Source organism: Zingiber officinale, chromosome 7A, assembly GCF_018446385.1.
Source record: "Zingiber officinale cultivar Zhangliang chromosome 7A, Zo_v1.1, whole genome shotgun sequence".
Taxonomy (NCBI): Eukaryota; Viridiplantae; Streptophyta; class Magnoliopsida; order Zingiberales; family Zingiberaceae; genus Zingiber; species Zingiber officinale.
In genome coordinates this window covers 45,040,336-45,054,303 of record NC_055998.1, presented here as the reverse complement: position 1 = coordinate 45,054,303, position 13,968 = coordinate 45,040,336, and positions in this window count along the sequence as shown.

Here is a 13,968-nt window from a genome sequence, read left to right as displayed (position 1 = left end):
ATTTGGTTTGTGTCGCTTGTAAGAATAGATTGTTGTAAGAGGTTTCTCTATTTATGAAAAGTATGATAAGGTGAAAGAATAGTGGTACTTACTTGGAGGGTAGAAAATAAAAGTCTGATAATTAAAGAGAGAGGGACTTGAAGAAAAGAAAGTACCAAAGTTATATGCAATTAGGGAAGTAAATGCAAACCTTTCCCTGAATTATGAGGAGAAATGTGGATGGAAATAAAAGCAAATGTATAAACTACATCTTTGCTTGTTCTTTCCTTTCTTCCTTAGCAAAATTGGAGAAGCTACTACCTAAGGCTTAGTTTGGAAGTTGGAAGGGAAAAGAAAAGAAGAGAAAAGAAAGGAAGAGAAGAGAAATGATGTATTTTTTTATTTGGGAGTGGAGGAAAGAAAATAAAGGAAATCAATTTTTTTTTGTTTGGGAGTTGGAGGGAAGTGAAAGGAAAATACTTAATAATATATTCACTTGACTTTTATAACCTTCAATTTTTTATAGCTCTAATTATATGTTTGATACTGTATATATCAGCCAATAAATTTATTCATCATGAAAAACTTCAAAGTTATTCGCTGCTATACAACATGAACAATGTGAACATTGTTACAAACTTATTCATAAATATGTTTTATTGTAAGAAAGTTTAAATAATTTCTACAAATTCAAAGCTCCCAATAATATAAAAAATAAATCAATTTAATGAAGACTTAACCATTAAATCATGATTCATTTCAAGATATTAACTTCACCAAAAGTGGCACAAGACATGCTCTACACAGACATGAACATGTACATCTACATAGTTTCACTTAATTTATAGATCCTAACACAAAAGGCAATATAAAGAAGGATCTTGGCCACTCAAAATGATTTTCTATTTTCAAAAGCATTTCCATCACTCATAGCATGCCGATATTCAAGAATGAGAATCAAACATCAACTTGTCCAAAATATTCTTGCGCCTTTCCGCTGAACACCTAAAAAAAGTTCTTGCTTTATCTAAATTTTTAGTGAGGAAAATATAACAATCATTAATCTGATTTTCGCCAACTTCAATAGTGATCAAACTCATTGAAGATCTCGTTCTCTGTATAAACTCTAGTTCTAGAATTCTAGAGAATGAAATTTCCCTCTCTCATTGCCTCAGCAACATTGTCAAGTGCAAACTTTAGAACATCAAGTTCTTCATCATTTGAGATTTTTTTTTTCTTCCTTTGTGAATTTGTTGAACCTTGATTCTTTTTGTTGCTATATTTTGAATATGATGCATTCAAATCTTTACCTGAATAGGAAAAGTCTTCCAAACTTATTTCTTTTTTACACACCAGTCGATCAATATCGATGATACTTTCAACCTGCAATCCAATTGTTTCATTAATCCAACACTTGCATTTTTCTTTTGCTATTTCAGCACCTTCTCCTATTGCTCTATCTTTAGCAAAGAGTTCTTCCAAATTATTATAGTTGCTCACAACTTTGGTCTTCCATTTTATGGCATCAGGTTTCACCTATAAAAATTAACAAAAAACATATATCAATTTCTGATAAAAATAAATGAAACAAAATAACAATTAAAATTCTAATTAACACCTACATTTATAAGTTGTTCCCAAACTTCAGGTTTGGCACACCAAGTTTGGCACACCAAGTTTTTGTGAATGGATTCCAAGAAAAATCACTTAATTTTCCATTCCTAAAAAAATCATAAGACTCATTGAAATGTTCCTTGAGTGTCTTCATTCGATTGTTCAAATGGTCTTTAGTGAATTCCATTTGAAGATTTTCTTTCAATTCGATGATAATGTTATTATATGCAGTGGTTGTAAATGCCCCATCTACTAGAAATCCTTGGTACTGTTGATTTAATAATGCCTCAATGAATGCTTCATTCATATGGGCTGTCCATTTCATATTTTCTCTCTTCATGTCAAGAAATTATTTTAATCTTTCTAAGTATAACAAATAGTAATCCAAATAAAAAATGTCACATAATAGTTACAGTTAATATATATTAATTCATAATAATTCATAAGTTAACTTACAAAATCAAAAATTTGTATTAGCTAAAAAACAAAACATGCTAAACAAAATAAAGTCCACATCATATCTGATAATTTAGCATGTAAAATGAAAAATCAGAAGGTTACAATACATAATCTCGCCACATTTGAATGACTATCTGATTTCTTAATTGTTCTCCTTGTGTTGAATCTTTTTCAATACTTACTACTTCAATCGTATCTTCTTGTGATGGAGATTGTCGTGACAATTCTTCATCTATTTCGTGAATATATTCAACATCATGATCAACTTCCATTAAAAAATTATGTAATATGCAACAAGCAAGAATATTTGTGATTATACATCAAGACTATAAGTTGGTTGAGTATCTTCAACTATAGGAAATCTTATTTTCAGAATACCAAATGATTGCTCAATTATATTGCATAGGGAAGAATGTCGCAGATTAAACAATTCACGATTGTTTTGTGGTTGTCAATTTGAGTATTCCTTCAGGTGGTGTCTTGCATTTCTATAAGGTGTAAGAAGTCCACTTTTTAACATGAATCTAGCATGGACAAGGTAATATTTCCCTATAAAAGTTCAAATAGTTAGTAACTTACTTCTTAATTAAAGAATTGACATGTAGCTAAATATTACCTTTAGGAATGATTAATTTATCTTCTCTGCTAAGGATATTTTTTATGATTCTTGAATCTAATACAGTCCCTTCCCAACCGAGTAAAACGTAGGTGAATCACATGCCCAAAGAACATGCAGCTAGCACATTTTGTATTGGATGTTCTTTTCTACCTTGGTATCTTGTTGCATCATTACTAATACTTTCATGCATATATGAGTTCCATCAATTGCACAAAGACAATCCTAATAAACATGTAGTTTGTTCATATTATGGTTGTAGGTAATTAAACCTAAACTTTTTAACTAGTTGAGCAAATGAAATCACCTTGAAGTATGGGTAAAATCTTTCGTTGTGAATTATTTCGGGAGGAATTTGTTCTCCTATAGGTTGTTGAAGAAATTGATCTTCCAATGCTATCACTGATTTCAAAACTCTATGGAAATGATGACTAACGGTTTCACCAGAACACCGATAAAAGAATTCCATTGTACCATTTTTTGCCGAAATTGATAATATATGGAGAAACTTAACAACTTGTTCTTCTACCGTGACTCTTTGAGTAGGATTTAAACCACCATGTGTTTGTAATAATTCACACAAATGACTAAATATTTCTAGTCCCATACGAATCATCTTATTTAAATTTCCATTAGATCTAAGTTAGTATAATAATTCCTTTCTTAGTAGATGACATCACTTGGACCTATTTCCATTAGGCCGATCCACATAATTTAGACGGGAGATATGCCGAAAAATGATTAATCTTATAACACGACAAATAACTTCAACAACAACTAATTGTCGACTTCTCTCATGAATATCACACTCTCTTACAACTTCGGTTTGCTCCATATCCATCTAAAATACAATTATTATTATTCCAATTAATTGAATACCTTCAATAATTTATAATTGCTATATTCCATCAAAGTAGCATAAACACAAAACAAGCACCAAATAATTCAATAAATCAACAAATAATTATGAGAAAGAGAGAAAGTATATAACAATGTGAAAAATAAATGAAAATATTAAAATAAATAAAACCCATCAACAAAAATAAACACAAAATAATTAAATAAATGAACAAATAACTATGAACTAGTGAAAAAGGTAAATGATATGAACAAAATGAAAAGTAAAGAAAAATATTACTTGTTAATTGATTATTGTAAAAGATATGTACTTTTCAATCTTCCTCTACTTGTGAAGCTCTCGCGTTTTTGGAAGAGAAACTCACTTTATCAATTATAGGATATGTTATGGATAAATTTATTTTGTATAAACTTTTGAAGAGTATATTTGGTATAAAAAATAATTTTTTCCGTCCAACAAAAATTTCCCCTCATTTCCTCCCATTTTTGGATGGAAAAGCTTTTGATTAATAAAGGGGAAAACTTTCCCTTTCCTCACTTTCTTTTTCCTTTACATAAAAAACTCCTAAGCACTATTTTTTTTTTTTTTTCATTTTTCCATCCAAATTTTTTCCTTTCTCTCCAACTTAAAGCTCCCAAACGAAGCCTAACTCAAGAAATCTACTTCTCCCACAAAATTGGTTGAGTGAATCTTAAAAAATACTTGCCTCTATTCACCTGTTTTTTTTCAGACAACAAATAAAAGTGGCGTGCTTAAAAATCATTTCCCCAACGAAGTTGCTTATGTAAGTCCAGTCTCCAAGTCTAAGATCTTCTGTTAGACTTGTCTGCACTACCAAAAAATATAGTTGATTCCAAACTTAGCATTACTTTTCAACATTTCTAATGAATTCTCTGATAGTTCGTTGTTTCTAAGAACTCAGAATCATGTAAAATAGCTTGAATTTGCTGAATATTCCTAATTTTTCTTCAAATATTATCAAAGACTAGCCACGATGAAGGCACTAGTCTTGGTTCCTCATTGCTCGCTCCTAGTGCATGATCCAATGATGTACTTGGAGTAGCAGCCACACTTTCTACATCACTGATCACCTAAATTTTTAGTTACCTTGGGTTTAAATATTTTGGTTGTTTCATCCGTTGGTTTCCTTGAGCTTTCAGAATACAAGTAATGACTTTATCTTCGTTATTTGGAACCATAGGTCCCACTTCTTTCTAGAAATCCTTTAGAATAAAACAGAGGAGGTTCATTCAACATCTTTCCCTCCGAAGAACATACTGAGTTCAGTGCCTTCTAAATAAAAACATGCATAAACAATTACTGAAATCCTGATGTTAAACATCTGACAGTTGCCACAAAAAAAAAAAAAAAAAAAAGAGAAGTCCATGCAATTATATCATTGTACAAAGCTCTCCATCAATCTCCAGTAATTGGGCCCAAACAAGAATATGCATGATTTGGTTTCATTGTCCCTTCAAAGTATAGTTGTCTTTTAAAGGCCTTGGGATTTGAAGTGTAGACTTTATCCAAATAAAAAAAAAAAAACTATTATATCTATTAAAAATCTTTAAAAATATCTTTACAAATTTAAATGACTATAAATAAAATATTATTTGATGAAATTATATATTATTAAAAAAATAAAAAATAAATTAAAATTTTTTGAAAATATTTTATATATTTTTTAAAATTTTAAGAAATAAATATAAAGCTGATTTCCATGAATTAATAAAATTTATTATTTTTTAAAATATTTTAAATATATATTTTTATATATTTTATTGAGATAATTTAATTAGGAATTATGAAACTCTATTTGAATTATTGTATTTAAGTTAGAAATTGATTAAATTAATTAAATCTGCTCGAAGATTGTCATAGTGCTATAGTGATTGTGGGGCATCATGATGACTCTGGAATGCCAGAAGTATTACGGGAAGCATTAAAAAAAAAGTTTCTATGCTTTGCGCAAAGTTGAACGCTTGTGCTTTTTGCACGAAGTGCAATGAAGCACACACTTCAGAGATCATGTGTACTTTCGAAATCTCTAAAACACAAGGCTTGCACCTTGCTGCACTTCACGCTTAAGCGAGTGTAGCACTCGCTTTTAACAACTATGATTCAAAGACTCTTCCTCTCACTCTTCCATTCAATTCCTTTATCCTAACACGCTTAGCATATGTTTACAAATATTCCTCCCTCCTTACCTCTGTTAGAAATTATAAATAAAAAATTAAAAGGTTTAAGTATCTTTTGGATAATTAAAGGGTGATATCTTATGAAGAGATAATGTGTCTCTTAGGAAAGAATGCAATCTACATCATCCAATTTAAAATGGATGGATGAGATCTATTTGAACCAAAAGGTTCTTATACCCCTTCATTTAGTATAAATAAAGTCCCTTAGATCCTCATTTCATCCACTCAATTCCTTCTGAGCAAAGCAAGCATTGCATTTCATACTTGCATTGGAAAGTTCGAGAAGTCTTCTTCGGTTCGGAGGTCTTGCGATTTGCAGTGCTGCTATCGCAAGATAAAGTCGTTGTATCTTGGGAGATGATTGCCATGTTCCGTGAGCACCGACAAATTCTTCTTAAAGAGATAGAGTTTAAATCTAGCCTCGACTTCGCCAAAACTATGGTATACTATCATTCTGGCCGCGCTCAGATTGCACCAACACAAAGATCCCAACAATTTTAAGACGAATTCTAATCGTACAAACTGATGGCTGAGATTAACGACGATTCGACCACCATTCCACAGAGAAGTTCAACGGAACTAACTTCAAACGATGGCAGCAAAAGATGTTGTTCTACTTGACAACGCTAAACTTTGTACGATTTTTGCATGAAGACCCACCAGCTACTATAGAAGGAAAGTCCGATAATAAGGCTGCATGCGATACGTGGACGTACGGAGATTTCTTGTGCCACAACTACGTTCTTAACACATTGGACAACACATTGTATCACGTGTATTATTCGATAGAAACGACAAAATCTCTATGAGAATCACTTGAAAAGAAATACAAAACCAAAAACACCGAATTGAAGAAATTCATCGTCAGATAGTTTTTGGATTTCAAGATGATGGATTCCAAGAGCGTGACATCTCAAGTTCAAGACATGCAACTGATAATGCATGATATGGATGCCGAAGGCATAAAGTTGAATGAGTTGTTCAAAGTAGCCGTGGTAATCGAGAAACTTCCTCCGTTATGGAAGGATTTCAAAAATTACTTGAAGCACAAGAAAAAGGAGATGAGACTTGAAGACTTAATCCTAAGGCTACGAATTAAGGAAGATAATTGAAAGATGTTCGACTCTAGATGAACAAAGCGGGTAATCGACGAGATGGTTAGACTGAGCCAAAAGCCAAAAAGCTGAACCAATCCAAAAAGAAGGCTCAAGGCAAGAAATTCAAGGGCATATGCTACAACTGCGGAAAGCCAGGACACATGTCCAAAGACTGCAGATGCTCGAAGAAACCAACCAAGAGTTAGAAGGATGCTACGAACCAGGTCGTAACTTCTGACGACATGGAATTGGATCTTACTGTAGTCGTGTTTGAAGCCAATAGGTGATGGATAACCTGAAGGTGGTGGATCAACATTGGAGCAACATGTCATATCTATTCTGATAAGGCGATGTTCTCCATGTATACTCCGATAAGTGGAAGAAAGCTCTATATGGGCAATTCCACAACATCCCCGATTGTCGGACTCAGGAAGGTTGTTCTGAAAATGACATCTAGGAAAGAGTTAACGCTCATTGATGTGCTCCATGTTCCCAACATAAGGAAGAACCTAGTTTTTGAATCAACACTTGTTCTGAAAATTGTCATGCCCCCAGAGGAGTCTCTGCCAAACAAAAATCTGACAGCATCTCCCCTGTACCGGTGACAATCCAAAGCATATATACATACAAAATATACATCAGCCACATGCGGCTGGAATATATACACAACCACGCAGTTAATAATCTCAGCCTACATGACTGGACAAATATAACAACAACCACGTAGTTATATATATTTTTATCAACCCACTCGGCTGTAATCAAAACCAACACAGTGGAAAAACATAAAGACAAGCTCATATAAAACAAATCAAAACACTGCTAGCCGGTTAGGCTTTATACAAATACATCACCAAAACCATAAGATAGCCACATGGCTAAACATAAATACAATGCCAAAATAATAGAAGGATATACAAAAGAAAACAAAACAAGATGAAACCGTCTTCGGATGTGATGTAGGACCCGGTAGACAGGATACTCCAAGCGACACACCAACCATCTACAAGCTACATGAAAACATAAAGATATACATGCGGTGGTGAGTATAGGTAACTCAGTGGGTAATAGACAAGATAGTGCATGGTCTATAAATAAACATGGAGATCAAAATATACAGTGTCAGTAGAGAATAAAGAACATGATCATACTAACATATCCAATAAACACAACTACCAGTATCAGTCTATCGCACATGGTACAACGATCATAACAGACATACAAAAACTGCACATACTATAACTGACAAAATGATAAACGCATACCCAATTTGGAAACAACACATGGTACAATGATTAGTAAACTCACCGGATCTGCAACAAACTCACTCATGACACCTGTGCAATATAAATACAACTGTATATACATGTAAAATAAATGACATGTATGCAGCATGACAACCATATGCAACAAGCATATCTCAAACAAGTGCAATAACCACAATCACATGCAGCTAGTATCTACTAGGCATGTATGCAAATATATATCCACAGATGCACCGCGCATCATATGCAAATGTGCATGCATGCTCCATGGTCACCCCCGCCACCTCTCCAGACACCACGACCCCGGTATGGCCGAGAGGCTTGGGTCTGTGACAAATCGTACAAGCCTCACGCACGTAACCGCTATAAAGCGACCGAGGCGACAGTATACTATGTAGTTATCTAACTACATAGCTAAGGGTCCCTGACCACTCACAACTCAATCCCTCTGACTACTGTACCCTCAAGATCCACTACTCCAGAGTGGTCGAGGCTGACATATTAAAAACACTGAGCAGATGAGTAAGCGCGACAGGACATGACATAGCTCCATTCCTAGCTACCACTCTCCATCAGTGGCTGAAAGGACAACTATAAAAGACTGACGATCCTCTCAACCACAAGGGAGACAATAATCGTCAGATGCAATAAATGATGAACATGATATATATATATATATATATATATATATATATATATATATATAATCATGATACCAACACTATCATCATCAATGCAACCTCCAAACCACATAAGCACTCCACAACATGAATATAATCGCCATAATAAATCGACACATCCCACCAAACACATGTACACAACTACACACGTATAATCAACAAAAAATCTCCAATAATTCCACTGGACACATATACACAGAACATAAGTACAATCAACATGTATCCTCCAATAATAAATGGCCACACGACCGTGTGGCAGACACGACCCAAGCTGGATTTCTTTCGGAGTTGTTCCCGTGTGCGTTTTAGCTCCATTTTCGCTCCAAATAGCGTCCTGTCAATCAAAACAAGCAAAGAACAGATTTCTGAACAAAATATAATGGAAGTATGACATTACAATGAAATAGAGTGCAATAAACATAGATTATGCTAATGAAATACAAGTAGATGTGCGTCAAGACATGCATAAAAGTGTATCATGTGGTTAAATAGGCTACTTGGCCACGGGGATAATGGCACGGCCGTGTGGGTCACACGGCTGTGGCCTTTCTTCACATCTGATTCTGGCACGACTGTGCCATTTGGCACGGCCAAAGCATGTAATGGCCACACGACCGTGTGGCATACACGACCCAAGCTGGATTTCTTCCGGAGTTGTTCCCGTGTGCGTTTTAGCTTCATTTTCGCTCCAAATAGCTTCCTATCAATCAAAACAAGCAAAGAGCAGATATCCGAACAAAATATAATGGAAGTATGACATTACAATGAAATAGGGTGCAATAAATATAGATTATGCTAATGAAATACAAGCAGATGTGCGTCAAGACATGCACAAAACAAGCAAAGAGCATACACCCCCAGACTTAAACCTTTGCTTGTCCTCAAGAAAAACCCGCAATCTAGATTCATGTGGTTAAATAGTGCATCATAATCTCTAGCAAGTCAATCTAATCCTATCAAATGATTTCATTGGTAAGCAATATACAAAAGTAATTTGAGTATGACCTAAATAGTAGTCCCCCGTGCTCAGTGCGAAAGTGGCCTATGTTTATCAAGTTTCAATCCCTAAGTCTAGTCAAGTCGTCATAAAATTATGTTCCTTATGCTTCCGGCGATAGGTACTTACCTGCCACATGCAAGGTTCGTTCCCCACAAAAATGCTATGCATCGTCTACACAAGATTTCAAAGGAATACTCAGTATCAAGAGAAACATAGCTTTGGATGTTTTCAAAGGAGTGAATTACTAGTTTTCACTCACGATAACTATTTTTTATCCCTTATTTTTCTTCTTTGAATGTTTTCAAAGTATCAAACTTGAACAAACTTTCATTTTTTTTTTTGGATTGATTTTTTCAAATGAGCTTACATGATCTGAGTTTATCCAGTAACCAAAATGTAGTTGAGAGGTCACCATAGAAGCACAAGTACTAGTCCAATTCTATGAATCATGACTATTTTAGAGTTATCAACCATCAAAAATAGACATAGTGTATAGAGATCCTAAAACAAGGTCAATACTTAAACTCTTATAGTAAAAATATTGCTCACTTCATGCTATCATAGATAGAAAAAGATAGATCACTAAACATAATAGCACCATAAGTAACCAATAAATCATATGGAATCTAGAATAAACGTGCTAGTATTTTGCATTAAGGAACAAACAATCATGATATGATGAATGATGCAACTAGCAAATTTTATTATACAAAAAGAAAAACTAAATTAAATGCATCTAATGCATACCCCTAGACTTAAACTTTTCATTGCCCCAATGAAAACTAGAAATGATATATAGAGGAGGTTTTATGAAGTTAGAGGAGTTACCAAGTGATGAGCTCCAAATGGTTGACATTCATGTGCTTGAAGTTACTCCTCTATCCAATACATACATTCCTCCACAACTTTAAATTCTACAAAATAATGATAGACAAGAAAAATCAAGTAGAGGGTATGAGCTTATTATGAGGAAAGAAATGAAACTAGAAAGGAACTTGAAGGAAACCAAAACTGTAATGAAAACAAGATTGAACTTGGATTGCCTCCCAAGAAGCGCTTGTTTAAGGTCATTAGCTCAACCACCTCATAAGATTCATCTAAATCTCGCTTTTGGAGGGGTAAGATATTTTAGAACCTTCTTACCAATGGTTCTTATTATGGAGGGAGCTTTCAAAATAGGAATTGAAAAATGAGGTATCGCTCTCTCCATCTTTGTCTTCTTTAAAGTTCTTTCAGGTGGCCGAAGACGGTTCAGTGTGAGCTTCCAATTATCGGCTTTATGAAAACCTACACACCCAAAAGAAAAGCATACCTCCCACAAACATGTTAAATAAGTAAGAACTAGAACCATATTAAGTTTAGTTAAGCAATTATAAGAAATTGAATCACATCTAATAAAATCAATCATAGGTACCTCCATGAAATTTTCTAAAAGATCACTAAGAATACTAACCTTGTGGTGCTGAGAAGTACCTAAAAGTTCTAAACAAGTGGATGTGACATCTTCAAAATTTTGTAGTGGTTCTAGCTCTGGTTCTAGTGGTGGTGCCTCTAAAAGTAGTGATTCTTGGGGCTTTTCTTCTATTGCACATGTCCCTACACAATTATCATCAACCAATTCCATATTTGCAAATTCCATAGTATCAATTGGTTGTGCAACCAAGAGAGGTGATCCTTGGAACATTTCCTCCATAGTACATGTCCCTACACTTTTATCTACCACATCATCATCATAAGTAGGGAAAAGTCCACTAACACTAATGTCATCAATAGAGGGATCAACAACATTATGAGAAATTTGAAGTAATATTCGTAAAGCTAAAATTCCCTGTTGCACCATTAGCTCTTCAGAAACTTGTGTTGTGGTCTCCATCTAACTTGGAGCAGGAATATTTGTGTCTTGGGAGTCCTCCAAGTCAATCGACTCATCTGGTTGTGAATGATGTGGTCTATACAATGAAAAATCATCCTAAAACTCTGAGATGCTTGAAAAGAATGATCAACACCTTGCACGCTTCTATAATCAAAATTTTGATAATCCATCTAGTCCTGATTGTAGTGCTGAGGTGAGTTAGAGTTCTGCTACTGGGAAAATGACTGCTCACTTTGCTCTAGAATTAACTGAGGTTGAAGGTTCTGAATTTGATAATCTCCCTAGTCATAGCCATAAGTATCAGGAACTTGCTCATATGTATCTTGATGTTGAGGTTGAACCAAACACTGAAGTTCTGGAGTTATAGCAGTCTTTTGGAAAAAAATGGCAAATAGCAGCTGGATGAGATGTGCTACCACACACCCCACAAAGAAACTCAAATTGATCATCTTCTGAATCATAATATTCATCAATGGAAGATCTTGCGCTCATGGGTGTGAAAAATTCTCTTAAAGCCCTGCTTGACATGTTAGTGCTCAAGATATCTAAAAAATATTGTAAGAAAAACTAAAAATGCAGAATTAAAGACAAGAAATAAAATATATAATGAAAATCAAGAAAGAAAATGCAAAAAGAAAAAGAAAAATGTCTAGAGTAACTCATATGCTAATCAACTAATGTTAATCGAAAACAGTCCCCGGCAACGGCGCCAAAAACTTGTTACGAACCGCAAGTGTACGGTTACGTCGTCAGTAATAATAAAAGATATTGTATCCACAGGGACTGTTGATTAAGTACTAGTCAACTTCGCACAATGAATTGTAAGGGAATAGGTTGTTTAAACACATAAACGCGCAGCGGAAAAACCTATTTCCTCCAGAAGATCCATGCGAAGGGAAACATAATCTTATACTAAGTTAGATCTAAAGACATGATAGAGTTATACCTTTGAAGCGTGCTCTCGATCTCCCAACAACTTGGATCACAACATGATCAAGCGTTCGCGCCTCTATGTTATCCATACGAACAAGCCTTACCTTCGTTTGTCTCACAAACTCAACAAGATGGAGAAGAACACACAAGGTTGTGCTACCAACCTTCAAGGGTGTGTTCGGCCAAGCAAGGAAAGGAGGAAGAAGAAGAAGCAAAGAGACCTTCCACCTTCTCAAGTGATGAAAATCTTATGAAAAATATCATCCAAATGATATTTATAGCCATCCCATGGAATACCAAGAGTCTCCATCCTTTCATCTTCTAATCCAATGGCTCAAAATCAACCATTCAATCCAATGGTTGAATTTTGACCATTCAACTTCCTTGGTGAACTCAAGTTCAACCAATGAGTCGAACCCATTGATTCCCATGCAATTTGACTCAATCCAACAATTGGATCTATTTGAGTCTAACTCAATGAGTCTAATTCGGATTACACTTAATCCAATGAGTGGGTTCATTCGAGTCTAACTCAATGATTAATCCAAAAAGCCTAATCATCTCATGATTGGCTCTTAGGGCTAATTACTAACACAAATTATCTAGACAAACCTAAGATTGGTGAGAAAAGAGAGTAAGAAAAAGAGAAGAGAAAAGAGAGAGAATGCATCTTAAGAGGGATTGAGCTTAGAGGATGGTGGATGATAGATTCTAGGATTTCAGTTTCCTTGTAATGCTAGGTGATGTTACATATATTGCTTAGTTCCTATCCTCTATGTTCATGCTCTTGTGGGAAGTTAGATTCATTACTGACTCTCCCCTGCAGTGATAAGCCGGCATGATCTCCTACTCCATGTCCTATGTTACTAAATGAGAATGATTCTTATGTTGTTCTCCACGGGCTTGCCTGTCACGTGCGTCCCTCGGATAATCAACATAGAAACACACTTACACACAATAACATAGAAATAGAAATAGTGATTATGCCCGATCCCCTACTTCCTTGTGGAGATTTGTTTCTCCTTTCAAAGTGATACCCTAAATCATCCTTACACGGGCATGTCTGTCACGTACGTCCCTCGGATAATCGATCTAGGATATCCCCCCTACGGGATTAACAATTCTACACAACCATTTGATAAAACATGCAAGAGATATAAACAAGATTCACACACACATTACATTAAACATGAACAAGGTATTAACAAGTCATTGAATGAATAGAAAACATGGCAAATCTACATAGTTTTACATCACTATCACATCACAAATACTTCCTATATCCTAGATCTAGAGATCTATTCCATTGCTAAGGAAGAACAACCCCAAAACATAAAGAAAAGCATACTTACAACCCTATATTTGAGAAGAAGGGGAAGAAGAGATGCTTGCCGA